Source organism: Egretta garzetta, unplaced genomic scaffold, assembly GCF_000687185.1.
Source record: "Egretta garzetta isolate BGI_Z169 unplaced genomic scaffold, ASM68718v1 scaffold520, whole genome shotgun sequence".
In the NCBI taxonomy this organism is placed as follows: Eukaryota; Metazoa; Chordata; class Aves; order Pelecaniformes; family Ardeidae; genus Egretta; species Egretta garzetta.
In genome coordinates this window covers 42,581-50,412 of record NW_009258482.1, presented here as the reverse complement: position 1 = coordinate 50,412, position 7,832 = coordinate 42,581, and positions in this window count along the sequence as shown.

Sequence of the window (7,832 nt, the reverse complement as noted above, 5' to 3'; positions counted from 1 at the left end):
GTTGTAGGCAGCGATGAGGGCTCCCCTCAGCCTCCTCTGCTCCAGAGGAAGCTTCGCCTGGGGGAAAATCGTGAGATCCAAGGAAGCTTTGCCCACGGGGAAATTCCTTGTGGGGCACGCATGTGCGGATGGTGTACGTCGGCCCTAGGGGTGCTCAGGAGTGCATTGGTGGGGGGCAAAGGAGCCCTGGCGTGGGCATCCAAGCAGGATCCAGGCAGTTCTCAGCCCCAGACTGGCCCCCCGTTTGTACAAAAGCTCTTCGCGCCTTTGAGATGCCGAGCTCTGTTCAGAGATGGTGCAGAGGAGCAAGGGGGGGAACACGTGGCTTTGAAAGCGTTGCCTGGTGGTTCGGTTTGGTTTGGAGATGAGAATGTTATGCAAAGCGCTGGCTTGCTGTGTTTCAGAGGAGGAGGAGGCAGGCTGTGCTCGGGGGGGTGCCATTTAAGGACAGCGGGAGGCACTGAATCCTGCACTTCAACTTTGTTTCAGTGCACAATCACCCTGACTTTTGTGCCTGGTGGGATGAAACTGCTGTGAATGTTCGGCTTGGCAGTGACCCAGGGTCTGGAGCCCCAGGCTGCTGGGGAGCGGCGGGGGGAGCTGGGGGTGTTCAGCCTGGAGAAGAGGAGGCTGCGGGGAGACCTGAGGGCGGCCTTGCAGGGCTTAACGGGGCTGGGGAGAAAGGGGGGGACGGACTTGTTAGCAGGGCCTGCAGCGCCAGGACAAGGGCTGATGGCTTTGAACTGAAAGAGGGGAGATCCAGGCGGGATAGGAGGGAGAAATTGTTTGTGCTGAGGGGGGGAGACCCTGGCCCAGGTTGCCCAGAGCGGTGGTGGCTGCCCCATGCCTGGGAACATTCCAGGTCAGGTTGGACGGGGCTGGGAGCAACCGGCTCCGGTTGGAGATGTCCCTGCTGATGGCAGGGGTTGGGCTGGGTGAGCTGGAACGCTCCCTTCTCACCCAAACCGCCCTGCGATTCCGTGGTCTTAGACCCCCGCTGAGGATGCAGGGGAGCAGGAGGACGCCTGACCCAGCGGGGGGGGGACTGTAGGAAGCGTCCGTGCTCGTGGCCGTACACAGCACAGCAGAGCTGCCCTCTGCTAGAAAAAAAAAACCCATTTATCAGGCCAGGAAAAGGTCATTGCTACGAGCCAGCGGGATTCTTGGCCGCTGGGAAGGGGCTTCAAACGCTCAGCGAGCAAAGAGGCATTGCTCCGTGTGAGGGGGTCGGGACTGAAGGTTTTTCCTCTCTCCCCCCAGGCAGAAAAAGCGCAGCCTCAGGATGCTCCAAGTGAGCCTTTTCCAGAGGAAATCTGCTCTTTGGGGTGGGAATCTCCGGAGGCAGCAGGGCTGGGGCTGGCGATGCTCCCACCCCGGGAGGGGGATGCTGGGGGGGGTGGCAGCGCGTTTTGGGGAAGGCACGGTGGTGGCACACTGGCGACGCTCCCCCCCAAGATGCCACTGGCCACCGCAGCCGCGGCGGTAACCTCAGCAGTGCCGGCGAATGGAAAAAAGCACAAAGTCTGCCTCGGCTCCGTGTTTACATAGCTCCAAATGTCAAGTGGCGAAGGCGAAAATGGCGGGGGGGGGGGGGGGGGGGATATTAAAACACGGGCTAATTAGCACAGGCTCTCGGACAGCATGGGGGTGACAGCAGCGACATGGTGCCTTGGATGGCTGGCACGGGGGGGACCCCCCTGGTGCCTGGCCGGGGATGTTTTGGCATCCCTGAGCTTGGTTTTTCCCCCCTCCAGCCGGCGGGGCACCGGCCGGGCACGTGGCTCTGCCCGGCACGAGCATCTCTGCCCTGAACAAACGGCTTCAGCTCTGCCCCCCCCAGCCCAGCCAGGTTTCGATGGGACAACGCCACCGCCTGCCCCCCCGCTGCCGGCCCCGCCGTTGGGGAGCACAGCCGGGTACCAAGTGCAGCATCCGATGGGGATGCAGGAATGGGCCATCTCCCCCAAAGCGCCGCATCTCCCGGGAGCTCCCATCGCTGCGGCCCTGCCCGGGGCAGGACCCCATGGTCCCAGATCTCAATTGATATCCAGAAAACAAAAAACCTTCCCATCCCCCCCTTCTGTCCCGCTCCCCCCATGCCCGCCAGGATAGAGCCTTCCTCCCATTTCTTTCTGCTTTAACTTTTAATGCCTCTCCAAGCTCTTCACTCTTGAAAGGTTTGTTCCAGGAGCTTGTAAAGTTGAGCAGTGAGATTTTTTTGCAGCCCGTTACGCAAAGAACTTTAATTAAAGATGTGAAAGTCAAACGCACTTGGTGCAATTCAGCCTGACAGTGGCTCAAAATATATTTAGTTCCTGGATTTTAACTGAGTCCTCCAGAGCAACTGTCTGATTCCTTAGGCACGACGCAGCATTTCTCCTTTTGATGATTTATTTTGCTGTTCCTCGGGACAGAGGAGCGTGTTTCCTGCATGGATATTTGCATTGGTGTCATTTCACATATTTTAAGTCCCAGGCAGGGGATGGATGCTCACGACATCAGGATGGGTCCTAACAAGAGAATCCCACTGGTTGTAGAAAAGGCAAGGCTGCTCATTTATTACCATCCAAAAGAAACAATATATATATATTTTAAATCATAAATAACCCAGCAATGAACCACCAGCACTGAAACCCCCTGCAGGAACCCCAGAAAGTGCTTGGGTGCTCCTGAGATGAGCAGGAGGCCAACATCTCTGTGGGGTTTGCTTTGGTCCCCGGCTGGGGAGGGATGAGGGATGGGGAGGGATAAGGGATGGGGAGGGATGAGGGATGGGGAGGGATAAGGGATGGGGAGGGATAAGGGATGGGGAGGGATGAGGGATGGGTAGGGATGAGAGATGAGGGATGAGGGATGGAGAGGGATGAGGGATGGGGAGGGATGAGGGATGGGGAGGGATGAGGGATGGAGAGGGATGAGGGATGAGGGATGGGGAGAGATGAGGGATGAGGGATGGGGAGTGATGAGAGATGAGGGATGAGGGATGGAGAGGGATGAGGGATGGGGAGGGATGAGAGATGAGGGATGAGGGATGGGGAGGGTCTCCACCCCCAAGCGAGCTGTCCCCAGATGCTCCTCTCTTGCCTCTGAAAGCAAATTCGAGGTATTAAGTGAAATAGTGGTATTAAGCGAAACACGTTTCTTCCCCTTCGCATCTGCCCCACTTTTCTCTAATCAGCGTAATCCCTGTAATTACGCAGTTAGGGCACCAGCAATCGGGGATGGCAATAGCCAGGCCCTTGTCAGGGCTTCTTGGGCTGCAGGACAGGCTCGTCCCAGCTGTCCCAGGGCACTGCTGGGGGCTGGGCACAGGCATCCTCCTCTCCAGTATCTCCCAGTTGCTTGCTGGGGCTGGGGCTGGGTTTGGGAACCACCAGGTCTTGCTGTGGGCTGGCGGTGAACATCTGTCTCCCACCCCCCTCCAAGCCATCTGTCCTGCCGAGGGGAAGTAATTAAATGAGACTGTTCATTAATATGTCCTTGATGCTTCAGCGCCCGGGGAAAGGAGAAGCCTCTTCCCTAGCAGGGGCGCGCGGTCACACAGCAGCCCCAGGAGCGGCACGGTTGTAGGTGTACAGCTTGCACCAGCCCAGGGTTCAGGGGCAGTTAAGGAAACTTTGGGGCCACCTCATGGCCATCCTTTTGTACCTCTTGCTGTCATCCTTTGAGCGTTCTCCTCCCTCCCTTTGCCTGCCCCCTTCTTATTTGGGGCATCACTTTGGGGGCAGCCCATGGGCATCATTGCCTTTAGGGACCTGCCCTTTGGCGGCGGGAGATGCAAGGTGCAAACCATGCACGAAGCTGCACAGCAGCGAGCAATTTGGGGACCCCGTGTAATGTTTTGGGGGTTTTTTTTGGCAAGCAAGGCTCTTTGCCCATTGCAGGAGTCATCCGGGAGGGCCTGGAGGAAGCTCTGCTGGAAAGAACAGAGCTGGCCTGGGGTGGGGAGCGTGAAGGGCAGCTGGAAAGGCAAGGTCAAGATTTAAGCAGGACGATTGGAGCTGGCGGGGGAAAGGAAAGCAAAATCCGGGAGCTGTTCTTAAATAAGTAGATGGCCTCTTCAGTTTTTGTCTTTAAGAAACAGCTCTGACAGCCCCTTTCACTGCTCTGCAGCTTTCCTGGAGCTGGAAAAACAACAAAACAAGGAAAAAAGGAAGAAAAAAAGAAGGGGGGGGGAGGGGAGGAAGCAAGAGAGATGATGTGAGGAGAGCTGAGTCTTCAGCATGATTCATTTGTACCGCAAGTCAGAAGAGAGAAAAGCCCAGTAAATCCTTTCTGGGTTCGGCAGGGGCTGGGGAAGCTGCGTGGAGGTGGGGTTAGTGCCCCCATAGGGTGGATTTGGCAGAAGACAGCCTTCTGCGGGAGTGCCGTGCCAGTTCCCAGCTCCGCAGGGGTACAAAGGCAGGAGACCCCCGCCCCGGCAGGCTTTATCAGCCCTCATCCTACAGGTGATGCTCTTGTGATGATGTCCTGAAGGTGGGGAGAAGAGGTTGGGAGCTGAGGACGGAGGGGAGCTGAGGACGGAGGGGGCTGTGGATACCAGGAGCACTGCTGGGGCTGGGGACCAGGTCCCAACACCTTCCTCCACCCCGCAGGCGTCCCAGGTGGTCCATGGCCTGATGGGGATCAGGAGGGACATCTCCTGAGCTGGCCCCTGCAGAGCCCCGTCCCTGCTTCATCCCCGAGGAAACCTTCAGGGAGGTTTCCTACGTGGATTCCCATCAGGCTTCATCTGAATGCCTGGGGCCCTGGCATAGCCTGGTCCCCTTGGGAAGGTCGTCCTGGGAAGCTCTGATCTTAGTCCTACCTTCATCTTTGCTTGCTCCAACTTTAGCCTCCAGCTCCTTCACCCTGCCTTTGCCATCCTGATTAAAGAGCCTCCGCTACCGGCCGCTCGTCCCCAGGAGGGGTCATTACCCCCCCCATACATGACAAATTTTCCCCCTCCCCTTCACTTCGGTGAGTGGAAGAGCCCACGCACGCCGTGGGAAGGACTTTGCAGACTGGGGATGTTCTGGCAACTCCTAACCCTGGGTCTCCGTTGTCCCTTGCAGAGAGGGAGGGTACAGAGGTGACGGCCGTGCCCCCGTCCCTTCCCTGCCCACGGAGGGGGATGCTGCAAGGGGTGAAGAGAAGAAACAAAAAAACTCGTTGCTATTCCACCCACCTTAAAGCCTGCGCTGCTCACTCGTCCCCGGAGTGATGCGGCACCGCTCTGCGTCAGCGCCCCGGCCTGGCCCGTGGTCTCCCATCCATCATCGTGTCGGAGGCAGAAGCTCTCAGGACGGATTTAAGCATGGCTCTGGGCGCGTGGAGGGGAATACTGAGCAGCGCGGGGCTGGGAGCCGATCCTTAACGCTGCTGCGGGAGCAGGCGCCTTCCTTCCCGCTGGGCAGATCAGGCAGAGGCGTTTCTAAAAGCTTAAGGTGGGGAGCTTCTCTGTTAGGAAATGCAGACACTATGCTCCGTGCCCACGGGCTGCTAGCATGCACCCACAGAATCCCAGAATCCCAGCTTGGCCGGGGCTGGGTCAAGAAGTTCTTCCTCCTGTTCAACTGGAACCTCTTCTGCTTCAGCTTGTGCCCATTGCCCCTTGTCCTGGCGCTGGGCATCACTGGGAAGAGTCTGGCTCCATCCTCGTGACCCCCACCCTTAAGATATTTGTGTGTATTGATGAGATCCCCTCTCAGCCTTCTCTTCTCCAGGCTGAACAAGCCCAGCTCCCTCAGCCTTTCCTCCTAGGGGAGATGCTCCAGTCCCCCCCATCATCCTTGTTGCCCTCCTCTGGTCTCTCTGCAGGAGTTCCTCATCCTTCTTGAACCGGGGAGCCCAGAACTGGACCCAGGGCTGCAGGTGGGGTCTCACTGGGGCAGAGCAGAGGGGGAGGAGAACCTCCCTCGCCCTCCTGGCCACGCTCCTCTTGATGCACCCCAGGATGCCATTGGCCTTCTTGGCACCAAGGGCACCCTGCTGGCTCATGGCCACCTTGTCCCCCACCAAGACCCCCAGGTCCCTCTGGGCAGAGCTGCTTCCCAGCAGGTCACCCCCAGCCTCGTCTCTGGCAGGGACGCGAGGCATGCAGAGCGTGAATTTCCCAACGATGCGTTTAATCCCCAAAGCCTGCAAAATGGTTAAAAAGGGAAATTACAAAGGGAAAATTAAAAAAATAAAGATAAAGGGCAGGCATGGGGGCGTGCTATGCATATGTAATCCCCTTCAGATGCAGCGTGGCAGGCGGGTTAACCCCAGGCACCCCCCTTTTCAGGACCCACTAGGCTGTCTGCATCAACGATGCTGCTCTCTGCAGACGGGGAGAAAACGTGTTAAACCCCCGGGCCTCGATGGGAAGCTCAAAATGATTTCCAGATCATGCTCCGAGGCTCTGGCGTGTCACTCCGTTGGCAGGACAGACGTTTTCCTGGGCAGTGTGTGTATCCAACAAGCTGTGCTCGCTTGCTCCCGGGCTGCCACCGCCACCGGTGTCACCTCCCATGACCTGTGTGGAGCGGGGCTCCTGGTGCAACACCCCCAGCTGGACCTGGTGCCAGAGGGAGAACAGATTTTGCTCTTAGCCCTGTCCCCAGATGCTGCTGGGGTTTTTGGAGGCCTGCAGCTGGTTCCCCAAGCGCAGGCCCTGCTCCTTGGCTACCCCAAAATCCCCTTGCTTCTCCTTTTATCTCCACTTTTGACAGCCAGCCTACCCTGTCAGGACTCATAGGAAAATGCAAACCAGAGGATGCTATGTAGTGAGGTGGGGGTCGGCCTCTTCTCCCTGGTAACAGATGATAGGACGAGGGGGAATGGTTTGAAGCTGCGCCAGGGCAGGTTTAGGCTGGACATTAGGAAAAACTTCTTCACAGAAAGGGCTGTCAGGCTCTGGAATGGGCTGCCCAGGGAGGTGGTGGAGTCCCCATCCCTGGAGGTATTTAAAAGAAGGAGAGATGAGGTGCTGAGGGACAGGGTTTAGTGGTGGGATGGCAGGGTTAGGTTAAAGGTTGGACTTGATGATCTCAAAGGTCTTTTCCAACCAAAGCGGTTCTAGGATTCTATGATTCTCTGTGTGCTCTGGGATAAGGCACAGAATAACTGGGGGGTTTAATTCCTTAATTCAGCCACTAAACCAAATTATCCCTTATTTACCCTGCTCTGGTAGCACCCTCTTTCCAATTACAGCAGCTTCGGAGATCAGTGGCTTTCCAAGGGGATGCATAGGAGCAAAATAACCCATCGGTTTCCCCCATGCCCGCTGCCTGTGGGGGATCTCGAATGAAGAAGGGCTGCAGACCACGCTTCTCCTCGGTACCAATCGGTACGAGCAGTGGCACACGGCGGAGCCACAAGGGAGCGTCTGGGGCAGATGCTGGGGATAACACAGCCCCGGTTAACGGGGATCACTGGGTTTCTGCTGGATTGGGGGAGAATAAGGGGAAGGCAGGGGTCTTTCACTTGAAGTAAGCTCTGCTCGTGGGAAATGGAGAAGCTGGAGTGTTACCCACTGAAAGAGCTGGAGCCTCACGACACGCAGGGTGGAGGGTGGACACGGAATGGCTTCGCAGCCTCCCTGGAGAAGAGCTGGAGGCTCATGGCCTGAACAGGCGCACTCTTTGCTGGGTAACAAACTGGCTGGATGGCCAAGCCCAGAGAGTTGTGGCCAACAGAGTTAGATCCAGTTGGTGGCCGGTCACAAGCGGTGTCCCCCAGGCCTCAGTGCTGGGGCCAGCGCTGTTCAACATCTTTATCCATGATGGATGAGGGGATCGAGGGCACCCTCAGCCAGTTTGCAGATGGCACCGAGCTGGGCAGGAGTGTGGATCTGCTGGGGGGGGGGGGGC